The 14,812-nt window shown below is 56.4% G+C and overlaps 1 protein-coding gene across 2 annotated transcripts in view; it reads left to right on the top strand.

Annotated features, from left to right (window-relative positions):
• The window catches only part of CHCHD6 (coiled-coil-helix-coiled-coil-helix domain containing 6), a 101,994-nt gene that overhangs the window by 60,403 nt on the left and 26,779 nt on the right, over window positions 1–14,812 (top strand). The gene's annotated exons all lie outside the window — the stretch shown is intronic.

Here is a 14,812-nt window from a genome sequence, read left to right as displayed (position 1 = left end):
ATGTCCAGGGCTCTGAGAATTACCAAGGAGGGCCCAGGTCTCTGTCCCGTCAGCGGTCTGCAGCCTCACGTCTGTGCCCCCACGGGCGAGGCAAAGCTGCTGCCCAGGCCGGGGCTCCATGGGCCCCGTTGTCTGAGCCTCTTACCTGCTGGTACGGGTCAGCGCCACCGGGAGGCTGGGCCATGCCGAGGCCACTCAGCAGGCTCAGGCCTGTCCCTGGGCCGTTCGCCTCCCCGCCTGCAGATGGCCTGGGGGCCTGGCGCCGGGTTGGGTGGCTGGACCCGTGGGGGGTGGCGACTGAGGGCGGGGTTCCTGTGTGCAGCCTTGGGAGGCCTGGCACAGGGACCCTCTCCCCTCTGCTCCCGTGCATCGCAAGGCCCTCTTTCCTGGGGGTCGGGGACGAGCTGCCCTCCTGCTCTGTGGACAGGTGCCCTGGGGCTTGACGCCAGCCCTCCTCCTGCTCCGGGCTCTGCCGAGGGAGCGTGTCCCCAGAGACCCACTGGTCTTGCCAAGTGACTGCTGCCCTCGACCCTGCGGCCTGACTTTATCACATTCGTTAGCTGCGCCTCTACCCCGCGCGCGTTTTCTAAGAGGAAATAAATGGAGGCACGTGAAGCGGCAGCCTGTCTGTGCGGGCCCGGTGAGCTCGGAGACCAGTCACCATGGTAACCTGGTGGCCTTCACACCTCGGCGGTTAGGAGGACGGCCTCCTGCCACCCACGTGACAGCTCGGCTGTGGCTGCCCGAGCCCGGGCTGCAGCCTGGAGCCCCGCTGGCTGGGGCGGGGGGCGGGCGGGGGGTGCAGACACAACCTGGCCTGCACCCCGCCTCCCCGGGTCTGAGCCCGCTCTCCAGGATGGCCTGGCATCACCCGTGGGCCTGGGGAGGCCTCTGAGCGCACACTGCTGCCGGCCGTGGGGCTGTGTCTGCTCTGGGGCCTCTGGGGAGGCGGGGCAGGTGCACGGATGGGGTTTTAAGGTTGGGTCTGGCAGGTCGGCCTGCAGCTGCCGGTGTGGTCCAGGCAGCTCTGGCGTCTATCCCCATGTCTGTTTCCACTGGCTCTGCCCTTCCTGCAGGGCCAGCCTGTCCTTTGAGCCCCTCAGCACATCATAATGGGAGCGGGGCTACAGGCTCTTCCCAGAGCGCCTGCAGACCAGCTGGGTTCCTGACCCCTCGTCCACAGGTGGCGTGTGGCTCTCCTGTCCCCCAGGCTCCGTGCCGTGTGAGGTGGTTCCAGCTTCAGTGGGTGGCAGGGCTGGAGCAGCGCGGCCAGGAGCAGGACACCCTCAGCCGCAGGCCCTTCCCGTGATAAGGCCGTGCGGGCAGGGCTGTGACAGTCGCCCGACCCGTGTGTGCAGGCGGTAGCACTGACCGTGCCGTCCAGTCTGTGCTCCTCAGCCCTTGTTGCCGAGTGGCCTGAGATCACAATGGCTGCCCCTGACGGAGGCCTCTGGGGTGTCTGCATCACAGAGGTGTATGTGTGTGTGTGAGAGCACCTGCCTGTGGGTGTGTGCCCGTGGCCCCAGCGGCCCCAGCACCCACGTGCGGAGCCCCGGATTGCAGCTCAGGCCCAGAGCGTGGCTATGTTCCTGGGGCTGCGGGCCTGGCTCTGACTCTGACTCTGGAGGGGCTTCCCGCCAAGCGGGAGCTGTAGGTCCAGCTAGCGGGAGGCGCCTGCCCGGTCAGCTCCTGGGCTTCCTCTGTCACAGCAGGCCATGTGGCTCAGGGGAAGGAGTCAGTTTGGAGGGTGGCCTGGGTTCTGATTGCAGCCCTGCCCCTTGCCAACCGTGTTTTTGGAGTGGCAGGCGCCTGGTGGCCCCGTGGTCCTGTTTCCACGAGGACCCCTTCTCCAGGGAGCTACCCACCCTCTGCCAGAGGCTCTTATTCTAATGAGTGGGCCACCTTCTTAGCTGGCCAAGGGCTTTAAATATATGTATATCGTATTCATGTAAGAATATGTTTTACTGCAGTGTAGAAAGGGGCGTAGGGATCCCATCGGCACAGGGCTCTCCCCAGGTGTGAGCACGCCTGGCTGAAGACCTGGGTCAGCTGTGCATCACGAGGGCCCCGCCTGGTCAACGGTCTCCGCGGAGCACAGGCCGCCTTCCCACCCTGGGGCCTCTCCTCCCAGGCACTGAGCTCCCCGCTTGCTCCCCCACGGGCTGTGCTCCCCGCGCTCTCCCGCACGCGCTGTGCTCCCCGCGCTCTCTTCCGCTCGCGCTGCGCTCTCCGTGCTCCCCCAGGTGCTGCACTCCCCGCGTGCTCCCCCAGGCGCTGCGCTCCCCGCGCTCTCCCGCACGCTGTGCTCCCCGCGTGCTCCGCTCCCTGCGTGCTCCCCCAGGCGTTGCGCTCCTCGCGCTCCCCCAGGCGCTGTGCTCCCCGCCCTCTCCCGCACTCGCTGTGCTCCCCGTGTGCTTCCCCCAGGCGCTGTGCTCCCCGTGCTCCCGCACGCGCTGTGCTCCCCGCGTGCTTCCCCCAGGCGCTGTGCTCCCTGCGCTCTCTTCCGCACGCGTTGCACTCCCCGCGTGCTCCCCCAGGTGCTGCGCTCCCCGCTCTCCCCCAGGCGTTGCGCTCCTCGCGCTCCCCCAGGTGCTGTGCTCCCCGCCCTCTCCCGCACGTGCTGTGCTCCCCGTGTGCTTCCCCCAGGCGCTGTGCTCTCCGTGCTCCTGCACACGCTGTGCTCCCCTTGCGCTCCCCCAGGCGCTGCGCTCCCTGCTTGCTCCCCTGCTATGCTACGGGTGCTGTCCCCTTGTCTGCAGGGGCCACTGCTCACGGCCAGGCCACATGTGGACACTCGGTTGTCTCCAATCTGGGTCCTGAATGGGTGAGTGGGAACGAGTGTTTCCGTCCCTGTGCTTTGCCGCTGTGAGTGCTGGTCTCTGTTGCTTTACCCGGAGTGGGATTGCCACCCAGTCCTTTTCAGGGCTTGCATGGTTCCCAGTCCCTGCAGCAGCGTGTGAGGTCCTGGGCTCCGGTCCTTACCCACTTTCTTTTTCTTAAGTCTGATGTTTTATTCTGGAAGGCACGGATGCACACAGCGCACACTCAGAACATTAACCTGGAGTGAACGGGGGAGTAGACCGGCTCCTGACCACCGTGAACCCACTCCCCCTCCTCAGTGTCAGATGCTGTCGTTGGGGCTCTGCCGGCAGAGAAGCACAGTTGTAGTCTGCATTTACTGATGCTTATGGAGGTTGAGTACCTTTTCAAATGTTTATTGGACATTTAAATAGCCTCTTCTGTGAAATGTCAGTTCAAATCTTTTACCTATTTAGAAAAAAGTTGGGTTGTCTTTTTCTATCAGTTTGTAGGCATTCTTTATACGTCTTGAATCCAGCCTTTGTTGAAGGTACATAACAAGCCTCTCCTCTCCCAGTCTGGGGCCTGCCTCTTTACTCTCGGAGTAATCTTTTTTGTTAAGTCCCATTTGTCAGATTTTTCTTCTGCATTTATTTCTTTTTGTTTTCCGTCTAGAACATCTTTGCTTATATTGGGTCATGAAGATATTTTTCATTTTTGTTTTCTTCTAGAAGCACTTGAAAAATGCCAGCTTATTGTAGGTATAATTCACATAGAATTCACCCTTTTAAGGCATGCGGGCTATTGTTCTTAGCATACAGTGTATTCATAGAATTTTGGAGTAATCGCTGATTCTAGAACATTTCACACCATCCCCCCAAACCATTACTATTAGCAGTAACGCTCTATTCCGCCAACCCCCATCCCTAGAAACCGTTGATCTACTTTCTGTATCTGTATGGACATGCCATGTACATAGAATCATGTAATCTGTGGTCTTATGTCTGGCTGCTGAAATCGAGCATGCTGTATTTGCGGTTCCTCTGTATTGCAGCCTGCATTGGCTCCGTTCCTTTCTATGGCCCTGTGGCGCGCCACCGTGTGGACAGACCTCAGTTTCTTTCTCTGCTCATCAGCTGATGATGTTTGGATTCTCCACAGTCTGCTTATCCTGGACGATGCTTGTAAAAATAGTCATAGGTGGGTTCTTGTTGGACACACGCTTTGGTGACTCTTGCCTCTCTCCTCTTGGGGCTCTACCAGACTGTTTCCCAAAGGGGCTCCGTGCCTCAGCTCCTCTCCAGCGTGTGGGTGTGGCGTTGCTGTGCCCTGGCCGGCCCTTGTTGCTGTCTGAACTCTTGACTGTAGCTGCTCGGTGGGCGTGCGTGGCAGCTCTTTGTATTTCGTGTGCTTATTGGCCATTTGTCTATGTTCTCTGAGGGAAGCGGCACCCTGCTCCAGTACTCTTGCCTGGAGAGTCCCCTGGACGGAGGCGCCTGTAGGCTGCAGTCCGTGGGGTCGCAGACAGGCGGACACGACTGAGCGACTTCGCTCTCACTTTGAAGAAAAGCTTATTCAGAGCGTCCGCCCTTTTTATGCCTGAGCTGTAAGAGCTCTTTCTGTGTCTGCACGCGTCCCTCATGAAGTGATCCTTTGCAGCTGTTCCCACACATTTCTGCGCCTGTCTTTTCACTTCCTTGGTGGAGTCCTTAGAAACTAGAAGGTTCAAATTCTGATGAAGCTCGGCCCGTCTGATTTTTCCTTTGATCGTTGGTGGTTTTGGTGTCACATCTGAGGATCTGTTGCCAAATTAAAAAACATGAACATGTACCCTTATGTTTTCTTCCAAGAGTACTAAAGTTTTAACTCTTAAATTTAGGTCTTTGGTCCATTTTAGGTTTTTCTGTGTGGTGTGAGGTCGGGGTCCAGCTTCCTTCTTTTGCTCGTGGATGTCCTAATGTGTTGGCATCATCCTGTCCCTCGGAAGGACTGTTACTTCTGTATCATGTGAACTTGGCACCCTTGTTGAGATCAGCTGACTATAAAGATAAACCTTTATTTCTGGGCTCTGAATTCCTCCGGTTGGTTTATATGCCTTCACATTACCACCACACTGTCTTACCACTGAGCTTGTGGAGAGTTCTGAAGTCAAGAGGTGTGAATCCTCTGACTTTTTTCTTTCTCTTTTGACTCTTTGGGATTCCTTGAGATTCTGTGTGAATTTTAGGGCATATTTTTATGTTTCTACAGAAGAAAAAAGGCAGCTGAGATTTTGATAAGGATTCTACTGATGCTGCGTTTCAACTTTTAAAAACCTTTCTTGTTAGGTCTCAGTCTAGCGTGAATTAAAGTTTGTAAAAGGTGCAGGTAGGGATATACATTTACTCGAAAGCTTGTTCTTCCCTCTTGGATTGCAGGAGGACCTCTGTCGCTCAGCAGTCGACTCTGCCACGACTGTTTCTGGACTCTGTTCGGTTCAGTCACTTTCTTTTCTTGGGCCAGTAGCGCTCCTTATTGTTGTAGCTGTCTGGCAGGTCTGATCGTCTGTGTATCAGTCTTCCAGCTTTGTCGTTTTCAAGCTTCTCTGGCTTTTCTAGGTTCCGTGCGTTTCTGTATCAGTGTTAGAACTGGTTTCTAAGCTCGGTGTCTGTAGACTAACTTGGAGCGAGTTGCAGTCGGAGCACTTCGAGCCTTCAGCCTCCCGCCCTGTCTTCCTGTCTCTCTCGCCCTGCCTCTGTGTCTAGGCCTTCTCAGAAGCGTTTCATAGATTTCCGTGCAGTGATATCAGATCTTTTTTGTTAGATTTATATTTAAAAAAATTACTGGGTATTTTATATTTTCGGATGCTAATGAAAATGGTATTGCTTTTCATTTCGTTTATTTTTAAAATTTATTACTAATATATAGACATATGATTAATTCTTGTATATTGACCTTGTATCCTGTGACTTTGATAAATTCACTTATTATTGTATTATTATTAGTTTCTCTGCTATAATGTAGTTTCCGTAGGTTTTCCTATGTACAGTCATGTCATCTGAGTGTCATGGCAGTTTTACTTTTTCCTTTCAAGTTCCAGGATGAGAATTTTACAAATTTTCATTTACTTTCTTGCCTTGTTGTGCTGGCTGGACCTCCAGTACAATTGAGAATAAAAGCGGTTATCGTCATTGACTGGATAGTGCTCTCTTGGCTGTGGACGTGGGGGATGCCCAGCGTCTCACCACTGAGTCTGATGTGAGGGCAGGTTTTCTGGGTGCTGTTTGTCACGTTTCTGGGCTCGATTGCAGTTCTACCACGAGTGTGTCTGGTTTTGTCAGTTGCTTTTCTGAATCTATTCATGCCCGTATGTTTTTCCCCGTTGTTCCTTTAATGTGCTGAATCGCACCTGATGGTTTAAGGCGAGATCCCCGAGGGTCGTTCGGGTGGAGCAGCCGCTGTCCTTGCTGCCTGGCTCTCTGGCCACCCCTCCAGGCCTGGCTGAGCTTCTGCTCCCACCCTGGGCCCTTCTGGGGAGTCTCTTCCATCTTGTGCACAGCTTGTTGGGGTGGCCGGTCCCCGAGGAGTAGTTCCAGCGCATGGACTGTGGGTGCCCTGTGTCCCGGACACCAGGGGCTCCGGTAGCGAGTGGGGCTGGCAGGGCCCTCTGCCCTTCCTGGAGTCCTGCCCAGAAAGGCCTGCGGGCAGGTTCAGCCAGGCCCCGTGATTGCTCCCCTGTGAGCTGAGCCTCTGCCTCCATCCCTCCCGGGACCCTCTGCCCCACACACCTGGAGGCTGCGCCGGGCGCTCGCTGGCCTCTCAGCCCCCGGGAGATGCATCCTCCTCGTCTGCAGCCTCTGCTCAGAGAGCCCCATCAGGGCCATGCCCCGGGCCCGCCTCCTTGCCTCTGGGATGAGCTGGATGTTGGCCATGGCATCTCCCTTCTCTTCGCCGCCAGCTTCCAGCTCCAGCAGAGACGTGCCTTCAAGGGGGCAATCCTGAGTGTCCATGTCCCTGCCTGAAACGCTCCGCCTCCTGTCGCTGAGACCCTGCCCGCTCCCATTGTGTCAGACCTCCCCTGCCACCCCTCTGCAGGGCAGGTGGGCAGGGTGACTGCAGGCCTCGGGCTCCTGGAGGTGCCCTGTTCCCAGCGGGGTGCTGGTCAGTTCCCTCTGCTTCCTGGGTCCCCAGGAACAGGATGCAAGTGACCCGCACTGGTGGCCTGACCTGACGGGGGGCTGGTATGGGACCAGGTGACCCCAACTGCCACAGGCCAGGGAGAGGAGGATGGGCCACATGGGGCAGGCCCGGCTGGTCTGCGTGCTGGACCACTGGCTTCTGGGTCATCCCTGTGGGTGGAGCAGCTTACAGACTCTGCCCTCAGGAGTGTTCCCCGGGACCCAGGGTAGTCCCCGCTTGGGGGGCTGGGACGTGAGGGGAGGCGGCAGTGTCCACAGCTCACACGCACACGTGTGCACACGCCCACGCTGAGCTGGCTCTCAGCAGGGTGACAGCCCGTGCTCACTCCCAGGGCAGGGAGCTCCCCCAGGGATTGGGCTGCACGCTGCAGGTGCTGTGGCTGGATCTGCCCCCATTGGGACAGCGTGCCTCCTGTTGGCCTGGGTTGGTGATCCCTCCTGTGGGTGGAAGGTCTGCACTGCTCGAGACGGGTGTCAGTGTGTTCGCTCTGAGCAGCTCCGAGCAGCAACAACCTTGAGTGACCGAGGCCCGGCCTGCTGTGGCTGTCTGACCTGGGCCCTGCGGAGCAGCAGGGGGCTGCGAGTGTGGCCCCCGTGTGTGCACGGGGCAGTCCTGGGGAGGAGCTGTTTGCTGGAGAGCAAGTGGGTCAGCTCCCTGGAGACTCTTGAAGGCTGTGGCCTTATGTGGGGGCCTGAGCTTGGCTTCTGATCACCTGAGCATGTCAGTTTAGTTCCGAGGGCGTGTGGTCGATGCCTGCCCACCAGGTGCCCTGCTGGTTGGACACGGGGACTCGGGCTCCCCCTGCGCAGTGTGGCTGTCTGCAGGGGCTTCAGTAGATCAGGGAGCACAGTGATACTGGGGAGTCAGTGTGCCGGGCATCCGGGCGGGGGTTGGGGGGAGTCTGGTTGGCCGCGAGGGAAGGAATGATGATAGCCAGGCCTGATGCGGCCGCAAGACCTGCCCCGCTGGGAGCAGGGCAGCGGGAGGGAGGCCAGCCCGGGGTCCAGGGCCAGGGCATCAGCGCCTGAGCCAGGTGCCCGCCCCACTGGGGGGGACAGCACGCCCCTGCCCCCACCCTCCAGGGTGGGCATTTCCCAGGGGCAGAGGGTCCAGGAAGGCAATGCCTCGGCGAGTCGGCCCGGCTGGCCAGCAGGGCGCAGAGGAAGAGGTGCCCTACTGGAGGAGCAGAGCCCAGAGCCCGGCCTGCCTTGGGGGATGGGGTGCTCAGGAGCCGGGGTCCCTCAGTGCCGCAGCCGCCGCCCGCCAGGTCCAGGGTTCTGAGCAGACGCCCACATGCGGCACCTTCACCATCCTCAGCAGCCAGCAGAGCTGCCTCTGTTCCGCACGCCTGAGGCCCCGCCAGCGCCAGGACCGCTCCTCCGAGTCCCCACACCCTGTGGTCGCACCGTCATGGGGCCGATGGGGTGGGGTTGGTGCTGCCCGGACCCTGCATCTCTCCAGGGCCTTGGGACAGGCACAGGCTTGGGGTGTGACCAGGGCCCTGCCGCCCATCCAGCGTGTCTGGGGCTCCATCCCTGCCTCTTCGCTTTGAGGACCTGTCGGCTCACGTCTGGCAGGTGGGTGCTTGGGGAGCCTCCGCAGGGCTGGGCAGAGGGGTGGGCCCCTCGTGTAGCGGCTGGCTCTGCCTGGCCCCTGTGTGCTCAGTCCACGGCCCTGTTCCGTGCGAGGGCCCCGGCCCAGGCACCGGCTGTGTGAGCCGGTCTCTGAGCTCTGGAAGCTGCAGCCTGAGGAGCAGCGGGCAGCCCCCTCCTGCCCCGTCTCTCCAGCTTGCCCATCTGCAGACACCAGGACAGCGCTGCCCTGCTGCCGCCCCTGGGTTCTGCAGCGGCAGATTTCGTGAGATGTGCGCAGCTGAAGGCTGCGGGGTTTCCTCCGTGAGGCTCCGGGCTGCCCTTATACAGAGGCAGCTCTCGCAGCCGCTGTAGATGCCATGTGCCCAACGAGAGGGGGTCAGGCCGTCCTCCTGGGCAGCAGTCTTCCAGGTCAGCTTCTATGAGCTGGGTTTAAAGCAGGGATCAGATTTTATCCGGCTCCTGCTCAGAGCTCTGGGCTGGCTCGTGTCAGCACGTCTGGCCTCCCTGCACCTTCCTGCTCCCCGGGCCAAGCCCACAGCCTGATGCCTGGGAGGCTTCTGCCTCCCTGGTGTGGTCCTGGGGGAGAGGCTGTGACGGCAGCATCTCAGCTCTGCGCGTCCTCTCTGGGTGGCTCTGGGAGACTTAATTGCTCTGTGCCTCAGTTTGCTTGTCTGTTAAATGGGTTTACTTGCTCCCTCCTCACCAGGTGGTTGGATGAATTGAAGAAGCACTTGAGTTGCTGATGTTGACTTTTTATACAGGGCCACAGCTTTTTGCTGCCTCAGCCCTGTTGCTGAGGAGTCGCCTCTGATCCCCCTTTCTGTTGTAACTGAAGTTGTACCTTCCGCCTGGTGTCTGGGTGCCGCTGAGAGGCAGTGGCGGGGGTGGGGTGGGGCGGTGGGTCAGATGCAGGATCACCCAGGGTAGCTAGCTTGTGATTCCTGGGCTGATTCTCCTCTTAGTCTGCCGCTGCGGAACCTGTCTGACCTGCAGGCACCCTCCTGGTTCAGTTCAGAGACGTTAGTCTCTGGCTATGACTGTGGGTTTGTCCATGTTCTTTGGTCTGTCAGATCTGTTTTATGTATTTGCGGTTTCTGTTATTAGGTGCATTGTTGTTCAGTCGCTCAGTCGTGTCCAACTCTTTGCAACCCCATGGACTGCAGCACGTCAGGCCTCCCTGTCCATCACCAACTCCTGGAGTCTGCTCAAACTCATGTCCATTGAGTCAGTGATGCCGTCCAACCATCTCATCCTCTGTCGTCCCCTTCTCCTCCTGCCTTCAATCTTTCCCAGCATCAGGGTCTTTTCCAAGGAGTCAGCTCTTCTGACTCCAAAGTATTAGTTTCAGCTTCAGCATCAGTCCTTCCAGTGAGTGTTCAGGATTGATTACCTTTAGGATGGACTGATTTGATCTCCTTGCAGCCCAAGGGGCTCTCAGGAGTCTTCTCCATCCTTCGGCACTCAGCCTTCTTTATGGTCCGGCTCTCACATCCGTACATGACCACTGGAAAAACTGTTAGGTGTACGCACATTTATAATTGTTATCTCTTCTTGACTGCCTCTTCTAGGACTATGAACTTGCCTTCTCTGTGTTATGTCTGGGAATGTCTTTTGTATTGAATTCTTCTCTATCTGACATTAATACAGCTTCACGTACTTCCTTATACTTAGTCTGCCTCCGTATCCTTTTCCCATTTCTAAAAACCTTTCTGCATCATTTTTATGAATAACGTGTAGCTGGAGCGCTGCCTTTGCGTGGGGGTGTGTGGTGAGCAGAATAACGACCCGCACAGATGTCTGTGTCCCAACCGCCGGGCCTGTGATGACGCCCTCTCGCCGGGTGAATGGGGCTCTGCGGTGTGACTGACTTAAGAGGGTGTGAAGGGGAGAGGACCCTGTATTACCCCGGTCTCATCAGGGGTCCCCAGTGTCCTCATCAGGAAAGTGGGAACAGGAGAGGCAGGGGAGGAGGCGTGATGATATCTCAGAGGTCTGGGCACGGTGAGGCCAGGAGCCAAGAAGCAGAGGCGACCGCTGGGCGCCGGGAAAGGTGAGGAAACAGCCTTGTCCAGAGCTGCCAGGAGGAAGCAGCACTGCTGACGCCACAGTTTCAGCCGAGTGAGACCCCCCGAACCTCCTGCCCTCCAGAACTGTACGAGAGTCAGTCTGTATTGCTCTAAGGCACTGAGTGTTTGGAGAGTTCCCGCAGTGGCAGCAGGAAGCTAATGGGGTTAGTGTGTTCAGTGTGGCCCTTGGCATGAGCGCCTGTGAACCCACCACATGGCACTCGCTGTGTTTGCTTCGTCCGCCCTTGTTCCTCTGTTGCTACTTTCTTGTAGATGTTTTCCAGGGAGAAGGTGGAGATGAATCAGTGTATTTTAGAATTGCATTTTATCTTCTCTACTGACTTTTTATTTGTGCCTTTTTGGGTTACATTTTTAGTAGTTACTCTCAAAATTACTTTTTTAAAAAAGACTGTGACAGTCTATGCTCAAAAAGTGTTCGGTTACTTCAGGAATGATTGAAGAACGTCACAGCAGCGCCCTGCTTGAGGTTTTTCTGCGCTTCTTAGATCTGTGTGGCCTTTAATGACTTTTGGAGAGTCCTTGGCCTCTCTCTCTTCATGCCTCTGCCCGTCTCCCTCTCCCCCTGCCGGACCTCTGACAAATGTGTGCCCTGTCTGTCGGTGCTGCCCTGCCGGTCTCAGGGGCCCTGTTTCATTCTGGTTTTCATGCTTTGTCTGTTTGTATTTCAATCTGAGTAATTTCTAACGACTCACTTCCACGTTCAGGGTTCTTTGCTCTGTCCACAGTCTGCTAATGAACCACGATCTCTTGCATTTCCCTTTGGTTCTGTTCTATAGTTAGGGTGGTGTCAGTGACGGTGGAGAAGGGGCCTCTGAAGACCCTCTCTTCCATAAAAGCAATGAAGATGCTCAGAGCCTATTTTTTTCAGATCTGAAAATTGACCAAAGGCTTGTAGCCATCCAGAAGCGTTCATTCAAGAAAAAATGGTGAATCTCAGTAAGGACAGCAAGGCTTGTGGCATTTCAAAATGTGCTATTCCCATCCTTCTATCCCCAACTAAGCAGTGACCTTGAGAACCAGCACACACGTTCATGGTGAAGCCCAGCAGACTGGGCAGAAGAGGGCTGTGTGTGTGTGTGTCAGTCCCTCCGTCGCGTCCGAGTCTTTCTGACCCCGTGGACTCTAGCCTGCCAGACTGCTCTGTCCATGCCATTCTCCAGGCAGGAATACTGGAGTGAGTAGCCGTTCCCTTCTTTGGGGGAATCTATCTGACCCAGGGCTTGAACCCAGTTCTTCTGCATTGCAGGCAAATTCCCTACTATCTGAGCCACTAGGGAAGCCCAAAAGGGACTGGGAAAGGACTGGAGTCCTTCAAAGCCCTATCCCCAGAGGTCAGCATCCTCCTTCCTGCTTGGGGGTTTCCTGAAGGATCCCACTCACAAGGCTAGCCTTATTGGCCGTTACTCACGTTGCCCAGTGGAAGCAGCCTTTCCCCTGGGGGCGTTTGCTGTGAACCATCAGAGCCCGTTGTTGAACACTGTGGCTGCCTGACAGATGGGGGACAGTTCGGTGCAAACAGTAGGGTAACCCAAATGCTTGGGAAGAAAAACTAGAGAAAGGAGGGACGCAGAAGGCTTTGAAAAGTTGCTGATGTTTTCCTGGGAAGCTGGAGGTCACACGCCGGGTAGGGTGGTGCTTGGGGAGACCTCAGGGCATGCACACTCAGACACGTCACGCCAGACGGCCAGAGGCCGCGGTCAGAGACAGGGTCTTGAGGCCAGCAGGGGCGAGGGGGTGAGGGGGGTGCCTGCCTCCCCGTGGGACGTCTCCACTGCTTCCCCTGTGGTGCCCACCCTTTCCTGCTGGATTCTCCGGCGTGTTAATCATGGTTATTTTAAAGTCTCTCCGCGTTAACTTCAGCATCCGGCCCATTGTCGCAGCTGGCTTTGTTGAGTGTTTCCTCTTGTGGTGCATCTTTATTGTTTTGTTTGTGTGTTTAAATTTTTAATTGAATGCTGGACCTTTTGCGTAAACAAATCAGAACAGTGGGCCCTGCACTATGTATTTATATCAGTGAAGGGTTTTCTTTTGTTCTGTGAGATCCTCGGTGTTGGGGGCTGGGTCTCTGATAAGTGGCATATAGTAGGGTTTCCTTTTTCTTTTCTTTTATACAAAGTGGAATTTTTTTCTTTAAGAGTAAGATTATTTGGTTTGCATTTTATATTAATTATTGACAGATAACAAGTCACATGTTGAGTGGTTATAAGCTGTGACCACGTGTGACCGCGCAGTGGCCGTGGGGCTGCACTTGGCCGCAGCTCGGCCCCTGCCCTGGCCTCTCATGGCCGCAGTCCTGTTCCGAGCCCGCCAGGCTGCTGGGCCAAGGCTCCTCAGCCCTGCACTGTGAGGTTATCCCCAGAAGGCACCTCCTGACCCCAGGTGGGTGAGCTCTGCATCTGTGGGTGAGTGGGGGGTGCTGGACCAGGACCACGACCAGGGCCTCCCTGGAGCCTGCTTGCTGCCTCTCTCCTGGCCGCCGCTACGTGTCAGGGTTTGGGGGCCATTCCAGGGCCAAGCACAGGGCCCCGGGACCCTGGGGACCCTCTCCGAGGACACGATCCCTGGCTCCTGCAGCCTTGCGTGGGCTCTTCTCTTCTGCCCTCTCCTGCCCCCCTCCCCTTCAGCCCCCACGCCCGCCCCCATCTGCTCAGAGCCCTTCGTCCCTCCTCCTCTGCCGCCCCCCAGCGCCCCCGTCCCAAGCAGACATGGGGCCCTGGACTCGGCTCTGCGCTCTCCCCCAAGTCCGCCAGCTCCCCGTCACGGCGTCCTGGGGCCCTCGTCTCCGTGCCGAGCCCCCGTTTCCTCTACTGCCCTCGGCTGGGGGCTTGTCTTAGGCATTTGACTCCTTGTTTTGAAGGAATTTTAATGTATAATATTTGCCTGCGTGTGGGCGGAAATTTCCTGTTTCATAATTTCTTCTTTTTTAATGAGAAGTTCATTTACCTTTTAAAGCACCTTAAACTTACATGTTTAAATTCCTTTATCAACTGGAAATTTGAACACTGGGTGAATATTTGATAATGTTAAGTAATTCATTGTGGGTTTTTTTTTTTGGTATGCAGTGCTGCTGGTTCTGTTTAGAAAAACAGAAGTCCTTATTTGCTAGAGAAATACTGAGGTGCGTGCGTGTGGGGTGATCTGCTGTAGGGACCTGGGGAACAGAGGGTGGACACCAGAGACGAAGCAGATTTCCCCTCGTTTATCATCCAATGCTTAGTGATGACTGTCTGGTTTTTAAAAAGTATTATACATTTATATTATTCAATATATTTTAATATTATTGTAATATCTGGGTTTATTTAATATTATTGTAATACAGTAACACATTTTTACATAATAAAAAGTTTTTAGAAGTCTCGTATCACAGTGTCCCGTCACGTGAATCTGCAGTGACCGCTGGTTTGCTGACCGCCTTTCTGAGCTTACACTTCGTCACGTGCTTGCAGTTTGGTTTGCAGGCTTGTTTTGAGCCGAAGGTTTGATTGCGGCCTTTCTTTGTTTCTCTGTTTTCTTGTCTTGTTGCTGAGCATGTTCATGGTGGCCTACACGTGCCCTGGGACAGGCCCGTCCCGCGCTGCCAAGGTATGGCCTGGGGTTCACGGGCCTGGAACCTGGATGTCTGGGCTGAAGGCAAGTTCAAGCAGACTGAGAACCATGGCCTGACATGGGATCCTCAGGATTTTCACTGCAGCTTCTTGTTCCTGGGGAGCCCTGGGCTCTGGGGGTGAAGCTGGCCCCCCACCCAGCCCTGCACAGGCCTGTGGCTTCAGCCTCACCAGCCTGCATGCCCGTCTGCTCTGTGGATGTTTGCACCTTGTCTGTGTGCCTGGCCTGGCCCCCATGGTTGTCTCCTCCACGTGTTTGTGGCAGACCAGGTGCACTGAGTGTGCTCGCCTGCGCCTGTGACCACATCATGCACCATCCCGCCCTTCCCTCCCCTTCATGGACCGTGATCTGTGAGCAGGCCTGCCCAGTGGTGATGTCTTACTTCCATGTTGGGCAGAGCATGCTGTATTCGGTGCTTTTTCCCAGAAGACGCTTGGGAAGTGTCCTTAGGGAGAAGATGGCCACTACCCTGCGAGCCCCTGGCCACTGTAGCTGTCTGTTTTCTGTCCACTGGGATCTGAGCCTCATGAGGCCAGCACCTTCCCC

Source organism: Moschus berezovskii, chromosome 24 (genome assembly GCF_049115385.1).
Source record: "Moschus berezovskii isolate FMDL1 chromosome 24, NW_MosBer_1.0, whole genome shotgun sequence".
Taxonomy (NCBI): Eukaryota; Metazoa; Chordata; class Mammalia; order Artiodactyla; family Moschidae; genus Moschus; species Moschus berezovskii.
Note: the sequence above shows the minus strand (reverse complement) of the source record. Positions and strands in the feature narration are given on the sequence as shown.